The 24,606-nt window shown below is 43.7% G+C and overlaps 1 long non-coding RNA gene across 2 annotated transcripts in view; it reads right to left on the bottom strand.

The window, feature by feature from the left end:
- Positions 1–3,047: 3,047 nt before the first annotated feature.
- Positions 3,048–24,606, bottom strand: part of LOC102550082 (uncharacterized) — a 316,819-nt gene continuing 295,260 nt past the window's right edge. The window contains exons 4-5 of one of the 2 annotated variants that reach the window (XR_015685869.1): positions 4,656–4,803; positions 3,048–3,971 (exon numbers count right to left, since the gene is read on the bottom strand). This is a non-coding gene — a long non-coding RNA (uncharacterized LOC102550082). Of the gene's footprint in view, positions 3,972–4,655; positions 4,804–15,891; positions 15,985–18,937; positions 19,017–24,606 lie in introns of those variants that run through there. The other variant, XR_015685867.1, reaches the window with a different exon arrangement.

Genomic DNA, 24,606 nt, shown 5'->3' with positions numbered 1-24,606 from the left:
AGGACCAAGTCTACATCAACACTGGACCCAGCCAACATGGCACCTTCCCCCACAGGGTTAAAGCTTTTGCTACACCGCCCCTCACCCTGCCCCGCCCCACTCTACCCCACCCTACCCACCCTGCACACCCTGGCTCTCTACTGTCATCCCTGATGGCCAACCCTGAGCAGCGTTTGTTTCCTAGTCCCTCTCTTGCCCTGTCTTTGTCTTTCTCCTGTACTGAGCTATGCTCCAGCTAAATCAGGTCACCGGAGGCCTATAGTGCTCTGGAGTTTGTGGTCTCAGTTACATATGTAGCCATATGTTAGGCACAGTGACAAGATTCTGTTTTCTACTTGAAAATATCACATTATAGTGGACCTCGACCCAGCAATTGTTCAGACCAAGTCAGGAGGGAGCATGAATGCTGGGGTCACTAGAAACAAGATGCAGCTCCAGAGGCCAGCAAGGGCCATTTATCCACAGAAGGGAGAACTTTGGGAGGCAGAGGCAGAGGCAGAGAGGATCACTCAGACTCAGGGAGAAGCCCTATCTGTCTCTTGTCCTCCAGTTCCTGTCCCTACATGGAAGACCTAGGAACTAGGTTCCTGACATGAGTCAACTCGCTCTGGAGAAAGAGAAAATAACTTTATAGGAGACACACAAAACATACATACATACATACATACATACATACATACAAACATACACACTACACACATATATACACCACAAACATACCACACACATGCACACACTTACACTACACACATATACACACTACACACACACACACACACACACACACACACACACACACACACACACACACACACACACCATATACACATACCACTAACTAGGGGCCATGGCTAGGCCAGCCTAATGTATCTTCAGCCTCATGGGGATAGTAGTCAATGAGGATCCAGTCTTCTCATAATGTTTCACTGCTTGGATGGGCTGTCATGTTGCTTGGAGAGATGTCAGCCAGAGAAGTGGCACATCAGCTGCAAAGGTGTCAGAGCACATCAGGGAAAAGATTCATCCTGGAGCTGGTGTCAGGCCCATCAGGATTCCCTGGTAGAAAATGCAGATCGCGGGGCTGCAGCTCCAGCTGGGGAATCCCTGCATCATCTTTCAGCCTATCCTGACCTCAGTAGAGGCTTTTTCAGCTGGAGCCTTGAGACCAAAGAGAACTATTCTCTTCTGTTCCCTTGCTGACTTGTCTTTTGTCCTGACTCAAAGTGTTGACCATGATGGGACACAAGTGTCATTATTCCTATCCTATTATTAATAAATTCCATATCTACTAATTAAACATATAGAACTGTAGAAAGAACATCTCTAAATATCACAATGGCAAGTTTCATGATAACAGAGCTTTGGACAAGAAGCCTCTTTTATGAGACTCTCTTTAAGAGTTATTAAGGGAACAGGCCAGGGAAAACAGGGAATAAAGCCCATGCCTGGAGCATTCCTTATAAAGCATGTTTACACCTCGCCCCCAGCCTCACCCTTCCACCCAGAGTATGCTCTCCTCCTAAGCAAACCTGGATACATGGTGTCACTCACGTATGAAAACACTCAAAGTGTTTTCTGCCCAAAGTCTTCACTGCTCTTCTAAGATAGTCAAACTGTTTGCCTTGATAACTGGGCTACTGTCAAGTCTGCAGACAACCGTCTCCAATCTTTTCATGGCAGCTCCACGTGCCGAGATGCCACCTTGCTCAGAATCACTGGTATCTAATGAGCTATATAGATTCAAGTTGTTCTTTTTACAGTTTCCTATGGAAACCTTTTGCATATGTGCTTTTTCTCCAGTTTCTGAATGATCTCAGGCACCACTAAACAATCTTAAAGGAGCTCACTGATGGCCTTCCACCAGCAAAGACAGAAAAAAAGCCACAAGGAAAAACTGCTCCCAATGGCACTCCCAAAATATTGCTCCACTGACCTACCTCTCCTGCTCTACTTTGTCCCCCCCCAAACGAGAGCTCAGAACAGCAAAGTGGAGCTGAATCCTTTTGTATCCTACATTGAACAGTGGGGCGATTTTGTCTAGAACTGTATGACTACATTGGTAATTAATTAAGCACACCGAGTCTTGTAATTCAGTATCTGCTCTGTTGCCAGGCAATATTCTCTGACATTTATCCCAGAGGCCATGGAATTCCAAGTGGGAAAATCCTAATGGTAAGATGGCCCTGGGGCCTGAACGCTTGGAAACCTTACAGTCTGCTGCATCCAGTATAGGCCCTACTCAGATCAAAAGACCAGAATGTAGCTCAAATCCTGTCCCCAATGGTGCCTGCACTGAGGGAGCTCCAATCAATTGCTGTGTGAGGGAGATGCCAAGTTCATGGAGCTAGGAGCCCTACTGCTCATCTTAGGGTGGGGACCTCTAAGGAGGCCAATCCATGCCAAGGTCTCCCAGGAAATCCCAGGAAGAAGATCCCACCCTGCCACCCTACACCCTTCCACTTACTACCTAAGCACTGGCTCTTTCCCCACCTCCATTTAAGAGGAGAATAAAGCCTTCCCTGCCATTGCTGCGAGTCCAGTTAGATAATGGTTCTACTTTTGTACCTTTCCCATATGGGACACCCAGGCCACTATGAATATAGGCTTGGTGGTAAAGCATGACACAGAACAAGGGAGTAGCCCTGCCTGGAACCATATGATGCATTTTTCAGAGTATGGCCTGGGAGAGGCCTCATGAATGGACCCAGGAAGGGAGGCCTAGGCCCATAATGGGTGGTAGAAGTCAAGCTGTGCAGGAGCAGAAGTGCAGAGAATGCTTCAGGGACCCAAGGGTCCCTCTACTGCTTGGCAACAGGGATGGGACATGGATGTGAGTTCAGAAATACCCTGTTGGAACCATTGCCAATCAAGTCAGGACTGTCAATATCTTCATCTGAAGCTGATGCACATGATGGCATGTCACCCTGCAAAGATCAGTAGCATCATACCCTGAGAGTATCAGGCAGCCTCTAGGTGCCTAGTAGTAAGTGGCTTTCCCTGCATGCACTTCCCTTGGGACTATATACAGGTAGAGGTGACATGAGTCTCCATGAGGAAGACCTGGTATTTACTGTGTACATAAAGGTACATTACACAGACACTAGGGTTAACATGTGAAGAGCCCTTTCATACATGCAACTCTAACACCAACCAGTGAAATAGACCACCCTTCACCCCACCCCACCCCCATTGCTACCTAACTCCCTAGCCTGTTTTCCCAGATGCCCCTTCAGAAACTTTACAAACAGTAAGACTGCTGGTAAGTGGTGAGCGTGCCATCTCTGACTCCATTTTTTACATTTTTATTCCATGCTTCCTCACAGAGAACTCAGGACAATTGATCTTGAAGAAGCCATGAATATTCCATTGTGGCTAGACTTTATCTCCAACGTACCAGGGAGACTAGGAAAGCAGAAGGGCCTCTCCTTCAGGCATGATACACCCTAGCACTTGCTGTCCAGCTTCTAACATTCATATCAGAAGTAAGTGTCCTCTCCAATACACAGGTCCATGACTCTGAGTAATTAATTGTGAGTGGAACTGTTAATGAATAGAGCCTTCAGCCTGTGGAACGCAACTTTCCCTAGGCATGGGTCCCTCTGTTCCCATATGTAATCAGTACCAAGCAGGATATTCTTCTTGGATGCTCTCCATATGACTGTCTACCCTCAGCAAAGGCAAGAAGCTACCCTTGGGCCTTGGCTGCAGTACAGACCTGGGGATGTTCTGTAAGTGGTGGACACACATCTCTGAGGTAGTAGTACCTATCTGTTTGAGCTCACACCGACTTTCCACCCTTCTCCAGACTTTCAGAGTTCTGGGCACATGAAGGATGCTCACTAAACAAAAACTCCATTGAACAGAAGTCTTCATTTTGCCAATGTTGGGTTTGGGGATATTTCTCCCAAATTCTTCAGCAATTCCATTGTTGCTTCTCCCGGCATCTGGTTCATTTTTACTGTTCACTGTAACTGGTGGAAATTGAAAAGCTTAAGATACATTTCAGGCTGGGGATGTGGCTCAGTAGCAGAGTACTTACCTAGCAAGGGGATGGGGATGGAAAGAGGAATGGAGGAAGAAGAAGGGGAGGGCCTCCCTGAGATTCTCCATCTGTCTTTAGCATTTGCTCATCTGCTTCCATTTCCTCTATGTTTAATATGGAGAAAAAAGTCCAAGAGATTTAGATGATTTATCCAAGACCATCAGCCAGTCAATAAAGGTTTTAATGAAAATCCAAGCCTTCTAATTGCCATTGTTGCCTTTGGGGGCACAGTATGCTATTGTTATTTAATGTACCCTTAGGAGGGATAGAATTCTCATTCATAGCTGGGAAGATGAAGCAGTTGAGTAGCAAATGAAGGAGAAGGGAAGGGAAGAGGAGGGGAGGTTGAAGAGAGAAAGAGAAGGGAGGGAAGGGTAAGAAGAGGAGGGGACAGAGGGAAGAGGAGGGGAGGGGAGGGGAGGGGAGAAGAGAAGAGAAGAGAAGAGAAGAGAAGAGAAGAGAAGAGAAGAGAAGAGAAGAGAAGAGAAGAGAAGAGAAGAGAAGAAGGCCATGTGGTGCTCCCCAAGTTGGACATTAGTTGTAACTTCAAAGTAAAGAATGGGTCTACTGATTCAAAGACAATTTAAGAAATGCGCTCAAAGGCCTAGCTTACCTGAGACAATCAAACTGATGGCAGTTTTACTGGGAATTCATACATATCCACAGCAGTTCAACCACATCAAGGACTGTTTACGACCATGCAGCTGGAAAGTGAAGACTGATCTGAAAATGCAGGATGTGTCCTCAGGTATTCCATGCTTCTAGAAACATGAGGCAGGAAGCAGAAGGGAGGCATAGTCCTTAGATGCTTGGGTAACTTTAGCAAGGACCCATGGGGAGGCTGGTTGGTGACAGGAAAATGAATATTGTGGGTGATAGTGACAGAGAAAGCATGAACTTACATAACTAAACTAACCAGAGTCATTAGAGGTGCCTGCAAATAGAAAAAGATAGCACATCCATGGAGACATGACTCTCATATACTTAAGGGTCCAGCTGTGCTGACATCAGGGAAAGGTAGTAAATCCCTTGCTTTTTCAAAGGTCTCCTCTTCTCTTCACTCCCTCCTGAGTATACCCACATAGGACTGCTGCACAGAAGGGAGGGGACGTCAGGAGGACTGTATAGGTGCTAGGTGACCGTCCCCATGGCCAGACTCTTCTCTCTGCCATCCATCTGTTGGTGAAGCCTGGCCCAAGTCTTGGAATGACCTAGTCTTGGGTAGAGACACAGCCAAGAGGCAAGTTTCTTAAGGACAAGGGCTAGGAAGCTTCAGAAGGCAAAAAACCTTTCAGGCCTATAGCTCCTCCTTGCTCAGGATCACACTTCTAAGAGACACAACGCATCCTCTTGCCAGGGGCTGAAAACCTCTTCTATCTGCTTTCACTTGTAGAGCAACTACATGTCTACATTACAGGTCTACACTGCTTGTTTCTGTCCTTGTTACAATACCCATGCTTTAACCTGGAGACCTCCAAAGTAGAGAAACCATGGCAGTTGGGAGAACATACACTATCAGTGTGTTCACACAATATCAAACACAAGGGAAACCATTGAGCACAGACAGAGATTACACTACCACAGTGCTGCAGAGAAGCAGGCTCCTGGCATGTGGTAAACCCTGTGAATTATTCTCTAAGGGTGCCTGGCAATTAGCTAATAAGACAGCCACTGAGCCTCCACGGCATCCAGCTTTATCACAGAGGCCATGTGGAATACATTAGAAAGGGGGACTAAAGGAGCTCATCACTTAGCAGGGGATCAAGTCGTGCAAATCAGAAGAATCTGAAGAGCAATTGTCATGAATAGGAATTCGAAAAAGGAGAGATTAGACTTGGCTGAAGTTGTTGAAAAGATGTAGAAGAGAAAATGCAGCTTAAGTGATCTTGGAAAGAAGGCATAAAATGTGACTCTCCTAATAGAAGACAGGGACATGCTGGCAGTGTAGCCTAAGGCAGAGGTCACTGAGAGGAAGAGGAGCATCTGGACTGGGCTTCTGAGGTTCATCTGCATGAAGCCAGGGCAAGCTTGCCTCAAAGGCAGTGTAAGGCATTGAGAGTTCAGGTTTACAGAGACAATGTGAAAGGACCTGCTCAGTGAATCAGGAAGGTTAGCGAGTTGCTTATGCAAACAGGAAAGGATAGCATAGCCTCAGAGCTGTGAGCTGAGCTTCCTCACTTCCTAGGACAAAGTACACAGTGCTTTTATGGTAATATGTAGGAAGCAGGAGTATGGTTGAGAGGTTATGAAAGAAGTTATAAAGAGATGTTAACATCTGGTATTTGGAGATGTGGTAAGTTTCCAGGACCACCTCTACCATCTGCTTCATCCAGTACCCACCATCTTCATAAAGACGTAAAGTCCATCAGCCCAGCAACTGGAGCCCCAACCAGTAGCCCCTGAAACAGTGGTGCCCAAACTATCAAAGCTCAATTTGTGCTTTGATATGGAAAAAAGGGAAGTGAGTAAGTTAAATCCTGGAGCTGGGCCACATAAGGATCGTAGGTGGCAATCCCATGTAAACATGAGTCGCAGAGTTATTGCAAAGCCATTGATGTCTGGATTCTATGAGCAAACTTCACTACATCTAAGTTCAGGGATCACCAGACTGCCAACATTCATTTAAAATATTCTTATTGCAAGCGCTGTAGAGATTACTAGCAGGTAAAGGAATTTGCTACTAAACTTGATGACCTGAGTTCAATCCCTAGGACCAGCATTTGAAAGAACTCTCCTATACCTTGTCCTTTGACCACCTCATGTGTGCTATGGCACACACCCTCCCATCCCAACCCTGTAACACAGACACACAAATATACATAATAAAATCTTTTAAATGTTTTCTTCAGCACATATGAAGTATACAGAATAATGGGCTTCACTTTGACATTTCCATACATGCACACATACTTTCACCATATCCGTCTTTCTTACTCTCCTCCAGTGATCTCCAGGCCCCTGAATTTTCCTGCAAATGACATAATTTCATTCTTCTTTATGGACGAACAACCTCCCCACCCCTTTTACCCATTTATCCATTGATAAGCATCCAGGCTGATTCTATAACCTGGGTACTATAATTTCTACAAACACAGACATGCAGTATCTCTGTAGTGTGCTGACTTAGATTCTTTTGAGTATAGACCCAGGAGTGGTATAGCTAGGTCCATGTTAATTTCTTAGAGGATGGGCATACTGATCTCCATAGAAAGTAGACTAATTTACATCCCTCAGCATATATAAAACTCCTTTTCCCTGGGTTCCAAGCATTTACTGTTTCTTATTTCCTTGATGATGGTCATTCCTCCTAGTGTTTCCCTGATAGCTTCAGATGTTTTTCAGTTTGCATTGGTTAACTGTACTTCTGAGAACTGTCTGTTTAGCTCATTTGGCCACTGTTTGACCATTACTGACTTGGCTATCACTTGTTCATGTGAAGTTCAACTTCTTGAGTTCTTTGCATATTCTGGGTATCCATCCCTATCTGATGACTAGTAGAATATCTCATTCTGTAGGATGTCTCTTTACTTTTCAAGCTTTCTTAATTTGATGTACTCTGATTTATTATTTGTTACTATTATTTCCCAAGCTGTTTAGATAATATATGGATATGTGTACAAACTCAAAAGGTTCTAAAGATATAAGGGAGAAAAACTCCTTTTCTAGAATCACCCCATGATATAGAGGTAGATAGGTAGATAGGCAATGGATACACAGATAATATGTTGATGATAGACAGACAGATAAACAGAGAGTGGTTTAAATGAGAATGTCACTCACAGGCTCATATGTAATGGATTGGCATGATGCTACTTGGAGTCTAATGCTAATATTGGGCCCCCAAGACCTGGTTGTCCTAAAGACAAGAAAGACCACATGTAGACCCAAGTGACTCTATGTGACTTTGACCCTGAGTTATTTCTGATTGCTAAGTAAAGATGTCACAGCCAATAGCTAGGGAGAAGAGACGTAGGTGGGGTTTAGAATTTCTGGACTGGGGATCAGAGGAGAACCACAGGAGAGAAGAAGGGGAAGGAAGAGAGAGAAGCTGCCATGAGTCACAAGAAAGTGGTGAGTCATAAGAAAGTGGCCCTTAGGCCTGTCCAACTGGAGTTAAGAGCAGCCCAGATGAAACGTAGTAAGTAATAATTCAGGGTTACTGATAGGAAAGTAGATTCTAATAGCATAAAGGGTAGATGCCTGCCCAGTCTATTTAAGGCTTATTATAAATATAAAGGTTGTGTGTGTCTTTTATCAGGGAACTGAATGATCAAGCTTGGGTAGAAACCCCTGGATTGGGATTAAAAATTTCTACAACACTCATACTTGAATATTTGGTCCTCAGTTGTTGGAAATGTTTGGGGAGGATTAGAAGGTGTGGTTTTATTGGAGGAGGTGTATTGCTGGAGGTTGGCTTTGAGGTTCCCATACCATTCCCAGTTAACTCTCTCTGCCTTATGGTTGTGGACTGAAACGTGAGCCCTTACCTATTGCTCCAGGGCCATGCCTGCCTGCTGCTATGCTACCTGCCACAATGGTTATGAATTCTGACCCTTTGCAACTGGGAACCTCAAACCAGGAACCCCAGATTATACTTTTCTTAAGTTTCCTTAGTCATAGTTTTGTCATAGCAACTGAAAATTAACTAATACATAAATATATTATAGATAGAAAATGGGTAGATGACATAGTAGATTTGTAATAGATTGATGATAGATAACAGATCAATAGGTAATAGATCAATGATAGATGATGGATGTATAGATGAATTAATGATTGATACACGACAGATAGATATGGATGGATGATGGATACATGATAGCTAGATAATGGCTGGATGGAGAGATAGGTGATAGATAGGGTAGATAGGTAGAGAGATCATGATAGATAAAAGATGTTAGGTAGGCTGTACAAAGCTTAAGTCCAAGTGGATCAAGGACCTCCACATCAAACCAGATACAATCAAACTAAGAGAAGAAAAACTAGGGAAGCATCTGGAACACCTGGGCACTGGGAAAAATTTCCTGAACAAAACACCAATGGCTTATGCTCTAAGATCAAGAATTGACAAATGGGATCTCATAAAACTGCAAAGCTTCTGTAAGGCAAAGGACACTGTGGTTAGGACAAAACAGCAACCAACAGATTGGGAAAAGATCTTTACCAATCCTACAACAGATAGAGGCCTTATATCCAAAATATACAAAGAACTCAAGAAGTTAGACCGCAGGGAGACAAATAACCCTATTAAAAATGGGGTTCAGAGCTAAACAAAGAATTCACAGCTGAGGAATGCTGAATGGCTGAGAAACACCTAAAGAAATGTTCAACATCTTTAGTCATAAGGGAAATGCAAATCAAAACAACCCTGAGATTTCACCTCACACCAGTGAGAATGGCTAAGATCAAAAACTCAGGTGACAGCAGATGCTGGCAAGGATGCGGAGAAAGAGGAACACTCCTCCATTGTTGGTGGGATTGCAGACTGGTACAACCACTCTGGAAATCAGTCTGGAGGTTCCTCAGAAAATTGGACATTGAACTACCCGAGGACCCAGCTATACCTCTCTTGGGCATATACCCAAAAGATGCCCCAACATATAAAAAAGACACGTGCTCCACTATGTTCATTGCAGCCTTATTTATAATAGCCAGAAGCTGGAAAGAACCCAGATGCCCTTCAACAGAGGAATGGATACAGAAAATATGGTACATCTATACAATGGAATATTACTCAGCTATCAAAAACAATGACTTTATGAAATTCGTAGGCAAATGGTTGGAACTGGAAAATATCATCCTGAGTGAGGTAACCCAATCACAGAAAAACACACATGGTATGCACTCATTGATAAGTGGCTATTAGCCCAAATGCTTGAATTACCCTAGATGCCTAGAACAAATGAAACTCAAGACGGATGATCAAAATGTGAATGTTTCACTCCTTCTTTAAAAGGGGAACAAGAATACCCTTGACAGGGAACAGAGAAGCAAAGATTAAAACAGAGACTGAAGGAACACCCATTCAGAGCCTGCCCCACATGTAACCCATACATATACAGCCATCCAATTAGATAAGATGGATGAAGCAAAGAAGTGCAGGCCGACAGGAGCCGGATGTAGATCGCTCCTGAGAGACACAGCCAGAATACAGCAAATACAGAGGCGAATGCCAGCAGCAAACCACTGAACTGAGAATAGAACCCCCGTTGAAGGAATCAGAGAAAGAACTGGAAGAGCTTGAAGGGGCTCGAGACCCCATATGTACAACAATGCCAAGCTACCAGAGCTTCCAGGGACTAAGCCACTACCTAAAGACTATACATGGACTGACCCTGGACTCTGACCTCATAGGTAGCAATGAACAGCCTAGTAAGAGCACCAGTGGAAGGGGAAGCCCTGGGTCCTGCTTAGACTGAACCCCCAGTGAACGTGATTGTTGGGGGGAGGGCGGCAATGGGGGGAGGATGGGGAGGGGAACACCCATAAAGAAGGGGAGGGGGAGGGATTAGGGGGATGTTTGCCTGGAAACCGGGAAAGGGAATAACACTCGAAATGTATATAAGAAATACTCAAGTTAATAATAATAAAAAAATAATAAAAAAATTAAAAAGTTGTTAGGTAGGTAAATACTGATTATTCAAGAGACTGCTTCCTTATATGTGAGCAGTCTGATAAGTATGTATTCCTCCTTTATACAAACTATGGCAAACCTCACACACTACTTACTGTTCATGTTGGTTTTCTGCTTAAAACCAGGGGAAGATATGTCTCAAAAGTATGTCTTAACTCAAGCTGTGGTACAAAATCCCATGGGCTAAATGGTGTTAACAAAAATAAAAGAAAGGAAGAGAGAGGAAGTCTAAGGTGAAGGTACCAGCGCACAGAACTTACCTGGAAGTCTTTCATCAGCGTGTACGAGTGCACGGCCTTTCTGTGTGTTCACATGACCTGCTGTGCACAACATGACCTGCTGTGCACAGGACTGGAGCGCTCCTCCTTCCTCTGGGAAGACTTGAAGCACTATCGGGCAATAATCCCATCCTCTGAACTTTAAACTTGAATTACCTGTGCAAAACCTGTCACTGTACTAATTCAGGGACAAGAAAATCAGGCGTTAGGGCCATCCTTGGCTATATACCTCTGCCAGGTTTCCCTGTAGAAACAGCTGTAGCCATCCAATTCCAAGAGAAGACCACACACCCCAACACTCAGTGAGCAGTGTTACTATCACCTGTGTTGTAAAATGGACACAGTCTTGAAATGACTTTTGTCACTCTTTGTTTCTTGAGAGACATGTGGGCGTCATGTCACTGACTTGACTAGCTAGATGTGTGCCTTGGTTGGTGTCAACTTGACCCATGGACCTTGAGACATCTCTCCTCTGCACTGAAGTGCAATAACACTCAGAGAGCCCCTTCCATACGGTCCCACACCAGTCTTTACATTATTATTATTATTATTATTATTATTATTATTATTATTATTATTATTATCAGCAGCAGCTTTATTATTATCTCATATGTTATATCCTGACTATAGTTCCCCTTCTTCTCCCAGTCTCTTCTCCCTATTCTCCTCTTTTTCCAGATCCACCCCTCTATGCCTCCCCTCAGGAAAAAGCATAAGTGCCCTCCACCCAGGGACACTTAACACTATAGTTTCAGCCCCTTTAATTTTAGAGCACTTTCTTGAATTGTACGTTTAATTTACGTCATAACAGGCTGGTACTTTTAGTGCTTCTGTGAGTCTGTCTTCTCTGGGGCTTCCAGCATGAACTGCTCGTGACAGTTCCTGAGGCCTCACAGCTACAGCTGATTTCATCTGACTGAATTGTTCATGAGCTCCTCTGTCTTGAGCTCTCCTGTCTTGTTCTGTAAAGGAAGCTGCTTCAAGATTCTTAAATGTTTATAGTGAAATATGTGGTCACAGTGTTTTTCCTCTTGGCAGTATTTTTCAAATCTGTTCATCCTGTGAATTCAATGAACTTTCTTTTGGTATCTTAAACAACACCTCTTAAATCCCAACTGATCACTGAATAAGAAGATTCTTTCTGTGTATGACTTGGTAAAACACATGTGGCATTAAGTCCAAGGCCATAGGGTAAACAGAGGAGCTGTCCTGTTCCTTCAGGTTACCCATGTAAATAAGCTCATTTACATTAATTTGGCTTCAACCAATCAGAGCTGCTGATCTGTGCAGAATTTTTCCGTGCCCTGTCTTGCAACACCCCACTTCTTCTTATTTAGAAGTATCAATTACTATATAATTCCCCATCTCATCCCTGCATCCTCTGTTTCCTGGGGCTCTGGGGCAGGCTGCCTCAGGACACCTGCTCCCAGCCCAATCATCTTCTTGCCTCTTTCCTTACACAGTGACTGCTTTTCCCTGGGGCTGGGTCACTGAGTCTGCAGCTGCGGTGTCCTCCCAGCCCTCCTGGGCTTTCTTGGCCCTCTCCCTCCTTGGCAGCCTTCCCTCCTATATTGTGTTTCAGACTTACAGATGTCTCCGATTTTGTTATAAAGACAGCATTTGCATTTTTATTCTCATTCTTCTTGCCGCTTTTGACTGGTTTTCACAAGGACAGGAAGGAAAAGGCTATCTCTGCACGGCAATCCTACAAAGGAATCTCGCAGTAAACCCCAACTGAAATACAGACACAGGGTAATGGGAAGAGGTCTGACTCATGAACATCTTTCAGCCGAACAAGCAGGCAGCGCTGAGCCTGTGCTCTCATGGGAGAGAGGGGGAAGGGCACTTTTCTTCCTTAGGACTCAGGCTCAGGGAGCAGCCAGTAGCCCAGGCAGCTTTGTTGGGATCAAGTGCAGCTGCTCAGGGGTTTAAAAACATACTGTGATGATCTCACTCCAAAGCCACCGAAAGTATATCCAATGGCAAAGCAAGCTTGTTAAAATAGCTTCAAACTGGTAGTATCTAGGATCGGGCCCCAGAACCCAGCAGTTTGTAGACACCATGGGAGCTGGGGGACGCCCTTGGAACTTCCCTTAGCTTCTTATTCCCATTGCTTGGAGTAAAATTCCTTTTATAAATAAATGGCATTTCTCAACATTACTAGAGTAAAAGAAAAAGAAAACAAACCAAACTTTCTGCCATTTCATTCACAGATCAGCTAGGAAGATAAAAGAGCAAAGACTGGCTAGTTATAGCAAAAGTCAGAACTACACAAAGCGGCACACCCAACTGCTAATGCAGGCACCCATGCATGTGTCTGTGCACACACATCTGTTTGTATGTCTGCTGTGCATTTTTTGTGTCCTTGCACATTTAAGTGTATGTGTGAGAGTATGTGTATTTTTGTGCATAATAGGGGAGGGAGGAAGGGAGACTGTTTACCTCTCCTGACCTCACTTCCCCACATCTGCACCCCCCATCAGGACAAACAATTGGTCTACAAGTGAACAAGGTAGGGTGCAGGTGAGAGATCTGGTTCTCCTCAGTTGGAGGAACAGTGTTCAGAAGATCTGGGAATAAGAGAGGTGCAAAGTCAAACCTGACTGTGAGTTAGAGAGGCATTCACTATGGTTCCCACTCTTTCTCTGCTGTCCAGCACCCTCCCTCTCAGAAATGAGCAAGCTGAAGTGGGACTCATGTGTCCCCATGCCTCCTTCCAGAATTGAGAAACAGGATCTGCGCTTTCACACTCACTCATTGTGCTGCTGGCTCCACCAGGCCATCCGTTCCTGATGCATAATTAATAGTGGGATAAAAATGTGGAATCCATTTTCCAGGATTTTTGATTCCCAGGTGGCACAGTAATGAACCTTCTTTTCCAAAGGAAGTATCCCTCTCTAAGATGGGTATCTCTGGGATGCTTTCTACACAGGGACCCCTCACCCGAGCTGCAGAGTCTCCACTAGGGATGACTCCTGGGACCATTCCTGCAGACCTAGGCTGATACTTGGAAGTGTCTTGTGAGTCTGTGACACCACAGTGACACCCAGCATCCTTAGCTCCTCATGGTGACTCTGCTCACTCCGAGGTATTTTATGAATAAAGGCCAGGACCCTTCTCTCTCTCTCTCTCTCTCTCTCTCTCTCTCTCTCTCTCTCTCTCTCTCTCTCTCTCTCTCTCCCCCTGGCTGAAGACAAGGAGCTTGACTTCTCGTCTCTTTGAGTACATGTCCCTTGAGGCAGCTTGCTGAAGGCAGTGCTACAAAAGAAGGAGAGAGAGTCCCAGGCTGTGTTACTGCAGTGCTCTCCATTGGACCACAGGGAGAGGCCAGCCAACCAGCTTCCTCCCAGGGCAAATATTTCTGCACACTGATTCCTTACAGTTTTTCTCTGAACCGAAAACTCAGAGAGAGAGAGAGAACATTACCTCCAGCCAATGGCTGGCATGGTAGGTAGCTGCTGCACCCTTAAAGTATAGGGATTCATGATGGGCTCATGTTGAAAAGCCAGTTGTCCTCTCTTTTATTTGAGGGTGAAGCCCACCATCCCCATGTTTAGGAAACACAGCTACAGTGGAGTTTTATACATAAATTATTTGTGTATTTTATCTTGGTTGTTTAGGAAATTAAAAGTGTCCTAATGCTTTAGTGACAAAAGGTGGCATATCAAAGGATTCAGGGGAACATAAACAGATATAAATCACCTTCACACTGCCCCTCCCTAGAACTAAATTCCCCATTTCACAAAGACCATGTAATCCTTTCGTTTTCAAACAAATGCGACTGCAGCACTGTGATCCCAGTGTAAGCCAGCATAAATCTTGCAACAAGGGGCATGTTCAATGTGTTCTTTAGTAGTCCACTCCCAGGTCTCCAGCCTGACATCACTGGAGCCGAGTCTGAGGGGATTACACATGTCAGCCACTCAATTGGTGGCAGTCATCATAACAGACTCACCTGACAATCCCCACAGGAAACTGCATGCCACATTTCCCTGCCTTGTAAAAGGCAGAATTTAAAAAAGAAAAACAGCCATTAAATTAATTGGCACTAAAAGCATGTAACAGTTATCTAATCTACTAATTTTTAGTTTAATATTAACCCCAGTGTCTGCTATGACACTCATTTGACCTGCACAGGGAGCTGGCTCACCGCTTAGGTCTTTGAAGAGAGGCAAGAGGTTGGGGGAAGGACAGGGGTTGGAATTCTTTCAGTCTGACCTTGTATTCGAGAACTGTGTTTGCTCTGAGACAAGTATTGACTTTATGTGAGGCCAAGCTCGTTGAGCCTGATGTAGCATGTTCCTCCGTAAATTTTAAAGGACCACAGGTTCAAGAGGCAGCTTTTAACTCGCAGATGCTTGAATTGGCTAAAGCGATGGTATCTCTCTTCAAAGGAGGAGAAGCATTAGGTCCCAAGAGAAGGATTGCCCAAGGCCACTGGGCAGAACAGATGCTGAGCTGGGAACCCAAGTCTTTGTTTCCCACTCTACCATTTTTGTTTAATCATAATTATGGAGGAAGCCCTTGATATTTCCATCCTGTATCCAAGGACCATGTGGACTCTGGAAGAAAAATATTGCAATGAAAAGCATTGTTTGCCTATGGTTTGAAAATTGTGTATCCAAAAGTTCAGACTCTGCAGACCAACAGCAGTAGCTGTAGGTGGAGCAGGTGAGGACACACAATGTCTGATGGTGACAGCCACATGAAGACTTCTGGTTGAACTGTCTTAGGTGCTTGGATGAACTAGAATGTCCACTGACAAAACTGAACAGGTCATGGGTCCTTGCTCTCTATCAAATGTAACCACAATGGCCCAGGGCACCCCTTCCTTCTGCTTCTCAGTCCTGGGTCAACAAATTTCACCATCTTAGGCTTGAAGGAAAAGAGGGATTCAAATATTTCATAAAATGAAAACTGCTCAGTAGGAGTCTTACCTACGCATTAAAATGTGACAGTCACATGCCAAAGTGATCGTCTACAGCAAACAGAAGGACATGGAGTCACCAGAGGGCACTGTGATGTACACTCTAAGAGGAAAAAAGGGAAGATGGATTGCCTGCTCTTTGCGGTGTATTATCTGCAAGACTGCATAAGGAAGCACAAGGTGCAGGCAGTCTTTCTAGAGGTATTTTGTGGAGACATACCTAGCATGGGATGATGCTTTGGTGGAAAAGCTCATGTTGTTGAAACCAGAATCCTTTGTAGTATGTTTTCCAACAGTCATTTCTAAACCAGGATCCCTTCCAGTGAGAAAAGATAAAAGGAACCAAGGGAGGACCCACAGAATGCCCCATATCCTAGCCTATGGTGTGGCCACTGGAGGAAGCCTATACCCCAGGCATGCTCCCAGAGTAACAAATGACACCTTTAAATCTATTTGCTCTGATTGGTGAGTGCCATAGTGATGCGTATTGTTTTAAAGCTTTTCCCAAGTTGTCTTGAATTCTCATAGACACACATGCCTTTGTTCTAAACAAACAAACAAGCAAGCAAGCAAGCAAGCAAGCAAAATGTTCTAGAGATCAGTTCTACTCATGTAGTTGCTGATGGCCCTCAAGGGGGCCAATGAGGGCAAAGCTGGCCCCAGAAACATACTAGACTGTCCAGGCCCTGAGAATAGGTGGCACTGGAGTTAGCTCTGTTACAGAGAACCCATGGACTTCTTGCCAAGTTGGTTCATGTATGTGGACCTCTCTGTCCTGGCACCACAGACACAGTAGGAAAACATGGATCTCTTCAGAAAGCCATAACTTATCAGTGCTTTGCCTCCTCACTCCCCTCACACCCGTCCTTCAGAAAAGAGGGAACAGAAGACATTCATGGAACAAAACTGCAGCTGCCACACTCCTCCTGTTGTGATCTCCTCTGCCTAGAGTCTCTGAGAGTGTGCCTCTCTTCTGGCCCAGTGTTTATATTTTGTCTGGTATTCAGCTTTAGATTTTGTAGAAATACTTGACTCAGACTATTGAATGAAGTGAGACCAGCTGCCAGAGGTGACTGTGCCTTGGAATTGGTAACATATACCAACATGAATTTGTGTTAAATCGTTTACTCCTGTCCAAGACTGGGTTTCTGCTTTATACAGCTATTTACACCGTGCACTGTTTATTTGATGACAACCAACATTTTCTCAATAAAAAATTCCAGATATTCTACTAAGTGTCTTGTATGAACTATCTACTGTGTAAGTATTGAACATGAGATTATATTTCCATGTTTTTTTAAATAAGGAAGCTGCTAAGTTATGGGAAGGTACAATAACACATATATTGACTCAGGCCTTTCTGGTTTTAGAATCTGAGTACCTACATAGCCACTAATATGGGTATGTGCATGTGAATACTGGGTGAATATTCTGAGCATTTGAGGGGTGTTTGCTGGGTCACCTGCAGTGGGCTTCACTGCTAGATGCTATGGCCATGGTTTTATGTGGAAGGGCCCAGGGATGCAGTAACACCAGTGCTGTCAAGATGCCCTCAGGCCCAGCTGCTGACACAGCTGTCTATAGTCCTCTCCATCTGCATCACTGGCCACAGGAAATTTTTTGCTCCTCTAAGGGAGAAGTTCCCCTCTGCTCTGGATCCCCATCCGTGGTCTGGATCCAGGACATGGCATCAGTATGGGCTCCCTTAGTCCCTGTTCCTAGTATGCTCAACACATGTCAAAAGTGCCTTGCTGGGAGAAGGTGGTGCATGCTGCCTGTGCTGAAAATGATGTGTCTCTTGTATTGAGTAAGTTGAATGAGATGATTTCTTATCCATCTCCCAGCCCCAGCACTTCTTTATGTATAAACCTGATAATTACCTCTCCTCACCTTCCTTGGGCTGTGGGCTGTGAATCACTTTTTCTCAAAGTTTAAGACACAGTTTATCTCTCACCATCTTCTGTAGAAGATAAAGTTCCCACAGAGTGCTACATGGCAGAACTGTGACCTCTTTCTCTCCTGGCCTAAGCTCACCACCCACTGTGTCCCACACTGCTCTAGTAATGGGGTATCAGTGAACCCTCAAAGTGCTGCTGGCTACTTAGGCACCAGGCCAAAAAGAAAAGACCCAAGAGGTGTACACATTGTACTTCCCACACTGATGCCTGTCTCTTACCAGGTGGTTCTGAAGACCGTAGAGATGCTTGTGACTTAGCATGCAACTTCAGTGTCAGAGCTGGCACTCAGGCCAGCAACTGTCCCTTCTCCTTGGAGGTTAGGACCAGTACTCATAACAGCTGCTATCCCTTCTCCCAGGCGAGGTTGAATGAACACATCCCTTTCTCAGTAGGGGTTGACTATAGCGGCACTACGTCATGTCTATCAGGTGTAAATGTAATGGGTTTTTGTGAAATCAAAGTAGTTCTGTAACTTACAATGAGTGTCCCTTTAAAGTAGGGTAGATGTGTTCATAGTCACTTTGATTCACTCTTAATCTGGGCCAAGTTAAAGATGAATCAGAGGCTCAGTGAGGCCTGTTCTCAAACCCTTCTGATAGAATGAATAGCATTGCACTTCAGAGATAAGAGTAGGAGTGGGGTTCTCAGAAGACCTGGAGACCCCAAAGTATGCAAGGAATTCAAAACCACTATGGACATGTGGGAATGTATGCCCCTGGCAGCACAAAGCCGTTCAGAGTGGAATGAAGTGCTAAGCAAGGAACAAACACATCTCCTTTTCCTCCTGAGAGAGGAAATTTGTGTGTTTGCAAAGGAAAGCATGTCACTGTGGATGTCAATTGTCAGGCCAAAGCAACTTTTTGCCTGACCGGGAGCGATCTTCCCACAGTGATGCCATGATAAATTGTATAAAAGCTTCACTTTAAGGAACTGCACGAGGTTTCTCATAGTTTCACCTCTGAGAAAGAAAACCACTCTGGTTTGGTGTTGTTGTTTGTTTGTTTGTTTGTTTGTTTGTTTGTTTTACCAAGTACATCTTCTCTGGGTAGGCCCTGGCCACCTCCCATTCCTCAGGTCTGGGCTGGAATTGATCATTACCTTGTCTGTGGAGGGAAGCACGGGCACACGTTCTGCTCACAAGGATCTGTGGGATGAGGTCAGTTTGCAGCCCAGGACACTGTGGGACAGGAAGCACATACACGCTGAGAGTGCCCACAAAATCTTACACTGAAAAGAGCCTTCAACCCACAAGCCTTTGAGATGCATTTAAGATCTAAATCATAGCAGTGCATCTGGAAATTGACTGGTTTATCCATTCTGCAATATACATGAATCTCAAAACATTTTACAAAACAAGTCCATATAATTTTATATGTTAATTTAAACAATAGGTAAGTTTAACAAAATGAAAGACAAAACTATCATGGTTAGAACAAAAAGAATAAAGTTAGGAAAAGACTGTGAAGTAGGAGCACATTGACCTCACCAGGCAAAGATGACACATTGGCACAGCAGATGCAAAGTAGGGTCCACTTTCCAGCAACAAAGGTGAAGGGAAGTTCTGGCTGTGATTCATATGACACTGCAAATGGTTCACCTCAACCGAGGTGAGCTGACTAGAGTCTGTCTCTTACACAGAGACACACTCAGCTGCCAATTGCTGAGCACAACTTAGAAAAGAGCATTTCTGGTCTTTCACCAATGTTTGCACAGTACTTCCCAGGACCCAGCCTGTACAGGTGACCAAGGCATGAGGTGAACAGATGATCTTCTGCATCATGCTTCGTGCTTGGTGGGGAGAGAGCAACAGAAAACTAGCAAGCAAGTGTGCAAAAAGCAATGAATGAGTAGAGTTCCAAAAAGAGGATGTGGACAGAAAATAGGGGTGCCTGTTAGAGCCAAAGGAGTGGGAAAGTAGAGCAAGAACTCTCACTTCCTGCTCACTAGGCAACAAGGGGTGTGAAGGCTCTGAGGAGGAAGCAGCTCTGCTCAGCACTCAGGTGCATCTGCCACAAGAAGAGCAAGACATCCACGAGTTAACTTCGAGATTTTCACCTGTGTCAGCCATCACCACAGGGATCATGAAGAAAACCAGAGGTTCTGTGAACATGAACAACTATAATCTTTTTCTTTACCCATGCACATAATCAATGCATGACCAACCAGTCACTTATCAAATGTCACCTTGTATGACACTCAAAGAAGCCATCTCAAAATGCCATCCAGGCTTGGTGCTATTTTGGATTTAAAGTGCTCATCCCTAGACCTTGTTGAGCCTGTCTCCAACCACATCTTTTATTACAGCAACGGTCTGTTCATAATTTGAAGACACATGTTGTCCTTGCTCTCACACAGTCTAACTTACTTTGTTTCTTTGTTCAGCTCAAAAATCCCACTGTCCTATTTTATGTAGTGAGCTTTTTGTTGTTGTTTTTGTTGTTGCTGTTATCTTTCTGAAAAGGAGTTCAGAGGCTTCAGCACGTCTCTGTGGCAGTCAATCGATTAACAAACCACCAAAGTTCTTAATGTCCTTAGCACAATGGGTGGAGTGCACATCCTTTACAGATTACTCCCTCTGACATTTTTTCTTCTTAAAGTGCTCTGTATTCATTGAATGCAATGGATTTGGAAAAGATCATTTCTTTTACATATACCGTATAGTTTTTCCATACTCACCCTCACTTCTTCCATATATTCTCACCTTCCCCACTGTCCTTCATTCTATTCTCAATCCACATATATAAATGACTTTATATCTCTCTATAAAATCTAGAATTACACATGACAGGAAATATATACAGGATTTATCTTTCTGAGTCTGTTTTGTTTTCCATAATATGAAGATCCCCAGTTACAGCCCTCCCAATATATGATGCAATTTTCTCATCTTAGTGGTAGGTCAACACTCCACTGTGTATGTAGGCCACATTTTCTTTGTCCATTCATATGTTGATGGATATAAGTAAGATTTCTTGCAAATAACCTTTTTTAACAACTGAGCACCATGAGTTCCAGTGTCACTCATCACACGAAAACACAGATGAACAGAAGCACTGTGGTAGAACCACAAGGGTTAAATTAAATGTCTGCTCGTGATCAGAAAACTCCTTAGCAAACTGTGAGTAGAAGACTTAGCCCAAAGCTGGGTGTGGTCTTGAAATCCACAGCCTATGTTCTGCTTCAGTTGGGGAGCTCAAAAACGTAACAAAATGGAGGAGATCAGTGGTCCTTACTATTTCCCTCCAGCACTATCCTAAAAGATCTAGATCCCTTATTATGGTGAGAAAATGAATGTAATGTATGAGGTTTGGAACATAATGAAAGCATCACTCTTCCAGGTGATTTAGCTAGGAAAGTTAAAAATTCCAAAGGAATCTACGGATAATTATAGACTTTCTGACTGAATTTAAAAGATTAGTTGAGTGTGGTCAATATAAAAAGTCAAGTGGATTCACACCAATGATAGCAATGAACACAGTGGGCTTAGAGCATCAGCAACAGCTGAGCCTGCACTCCCTCCTCCTGCCAAGCTGACTTCAGCACATCTTGAGTGGACAGCTCCAGGCTCAGCAGCCTTCCAGGTTAAGGGATCTCTACTCTGCAGCACTCACTCAAGCCATGGTGTTCATTCAGCCTTGACTGTGCAAGGAAATTCTCAGAAGTATGGAGACATTAGTTAGGGCTCTTCAGGTAGACCTCAATCACTGGAGACTGTGACTTCCAGCAAGTGGCCCATCCAGCCTTCTCCAGTGTAACTATCACACTGTTACACTCTGAATCTTGGGATCACTGTCCAAATGAACTGCGTGCTCCTGTGGCCCTGTCTTGGGCTGTTCTTTTGGGAACACACAGAGGGTATATTCTCACTACCCCGAATTAGTTCAGCCTATGAGTAGACTTCACAGGAGCTGTTACTAGGAGAATTTAAAGAGTTGAGTAATTGGGGCATTCGAGGACATGTGAAAATATTAACTCACTCCAAATTGCATTCTAAATGCAATTCCAGTAAAAAGGACTGGGGGAGGGGAAAGAGATTTGGCAAGCTGATCCTAAAATGTTACAAAAGTTCAAAAAGCAAAGAATCTTGCAAACTCTTGAACAATTCCACATGAAAGATGTGCTAAAATACTCAGATAGTTTAAGGTTACAGTAACTATGGTGTGGGATGGGTTAAAGACTTGTGGTAATCAATTATTCTTGATTGTCAGCTTCACAGGACTTGGAATCACAATGTAAAAAAACCCCAGGCATGATTTTCAAGGGTTTTCAAAGAGGTTTAACTAAGGGGAAGACCAGAATCTCATGGTCTGAGATCCTGGGCCGCAACAAAGGAGAAGGAGAGGGAGCACTGGCCTCATTCTTCTTTCTGACTATGGACACAATGACCAGCTGCTGTAAACTCCAGCAGCCATACCTTCTCCCCCGTGTTAGACTGCAAGGCAAACCAAAACTTCTTCTTTGTTTACATTGCTTTTGTCAGGCATTTCACTGTGGCAGTCCCAAAATTAACAACATGTGTGATAGATAGACTGAGATAGCAGAACCTGTGGTCAGAAGTGATGCCCTTGTTTAGCACAAAGGAGAGATGTTATTACTAATAGAGATTCTGGACAATTAGATAAAACATGTTATTTACAGGGAAGATATGATTAATATGTCACTTTATGCCCATATGTTAATTGTACAAAGATTATTGAACTAACAGGAATAATTCAAAACCAAGAGAGACCACCAAGGGTGATGAAGGAAAATATCTTCATGAGATTAAGACAGGAAAAAAAACTCACTAGGAACCCCGTCTTTTTGCAGCAACATGAGTCATGTAGTTCTGACAGGATAAGCTTCATTGTACATGACTTCTGATTACCAAAGATCCTATCAATGAAGTAAGGCACCATCAGGAGGGGGTTGGGTGTCGGAAAGACAGACACATAAAAGACAAGGAACATGAAGCAAAGTATGAAAATGCCATCCACAGTAAAATGTAACAATCCTGCAGTAAACCGAAGTGATTATGTGTACAAAGGTGAAATGATACAGCACAGCACCATTATTTTCCACTGTTCAGTGAATCAGGGAAGGCTTCATCAAGAACATGACTACCAGGAGAAAGTATAAATCCATGGAGATAGCAGGACAATGAGGGTCAGAGCTCCACTGGCCTCTCTTATCCAAGGCTTGTCTCAATAACTGCAGTTTTCAAATATATATATATTGAATATATATATATATATATATATATATATATCTACAAACACAATGAAAAGAAGACTGGTGTGGTTTAAAAACAAATTTCAACCCATTACCAGCAGGTTAAAGGTAGAAAATTCGTAAAGTCAAGAGTACTGCAAAACTGACAACTGATATAGAGATAATGTCATAAGGAAACAACCACAGTGTCCAGGCAGATGTTATAGGAACATGCTAAAACCATTGATACGCTAAGGAAGATTAAGATGATTAAGATGACATTGCAGATAACCCTTCCATCTGGCTAGTGTTTGGAGAAACAGACAATGTCTCATGTTGGGAATCAGTTGACTTTCCAAAGGCCAGTCTGGAAACACAATGTTAAGCAGAATTTCAAAAACAGCATCCATCCTATTAATGATCTGGAAGTGTAATCTCTACTTTATCCTATTGAGTACTAGAAGATTGTAAAGTTACACAACTGAGTGAGGATTCTAGCACTGAGCAATATACAGAAAGAGCAACTGAGTTTTTGATACATCCTTACAAGAGTCATAGCACACTGTAGAGAAACTCTCAAACACTAGGGAAAATGATAAGAACATATTTAGGGGCAGCAATAGCATTTCTGATATAGATGGGAAGAAGAAGAAAGGGAAAGCAAGAAAGGGGGAGAGAAAGGAAGAAAAGAGAGAGAAAGGAGATAACAGAGAAGGAGGAAGTAAAAGGGAAAGAGAGAAGGAAGGGGACAGAAGGGAAGGATAGAGAAAGATCTGACAATTAATTATACAAGTGGCCATAATTGTTGCAGTGGATTTTAAAACTCTGAAGAAAGGCAGGTGGGGGAGTGAGTGATAGATAAGTCAGACAGACAGAGAGGAATGCTGGGAGGAAGCTGGGGTGAAGGTAGCAGTTTGGGCCATATGAGAAGACAGACTATTGCTATGAAGAGACATCATGGCCAAGGCAGCTCTTATGAATGAAAACATTTATTTGGGGCTGGCTTACACTTTTAGAGGTTATAGCCAATACCACCATGTCAGGAGTACAGCAGCATGCAGGCAGGTGCTGGAGCAGTAGCTGAGAGCTACATCGTAATTCATAGGTAGAAAGACACTGAATTTGACATGGGCTGTTGAAACCTCAAAGCCCACCTCACAGTGACACTTCCTCCAACAGGGCCACAACTCCTAATCCTTTTAATCCTTTTAAATGGTACCACTCCCTGATGACAAAGCATTGAACAAAATGAGCCTATGAGGGCCACTTTTTATTGAAAGAAAGAAAAAGTCCTTCATTTAAATCTAAATTTTATAAAATAATTTTATTTATTTTTCATTATTTATTTATTCATTTTACATGCTGATTACAACCTCCCTCCCTCCTCTCCTCCCAGTGTCATCCCCACAACCTCTCCCCCCCCCCACTACCTTCTCCCCTTCTCCTCAGAGAAGGGTCCCACCCCATGGGTACTAACCCACCCTGGAACCTTAAATTGCAGAAGTACTAAGTGTATTCTCTCCCACTGAGGCAAGACAAGGCAGCCAAGCTAGGAGAAGGGAATCTGAAGGCCAGCA

The sequence above is a fragment of the Rattus norvegicus genome, chromosome 4, assembly GCF_021556685.1.
Source record: "Rattus norvegicus strain SHRSP/BbbUtx chromosome 4, alternate assembly SHRSP_T2T, whole genome shotgun sequence".
Taxonomy (NCBI): Eukaryota; Metazoa; Chordata; class Mammalia; order Rodentia; family Muridae; genus Rattus; species Rattus norvegicus.
The sequence above is the reverse complement of the archived record's forward strand: the minus strand, read 5'-3'. Positions and strand labels throughout refer to the sequence as shown.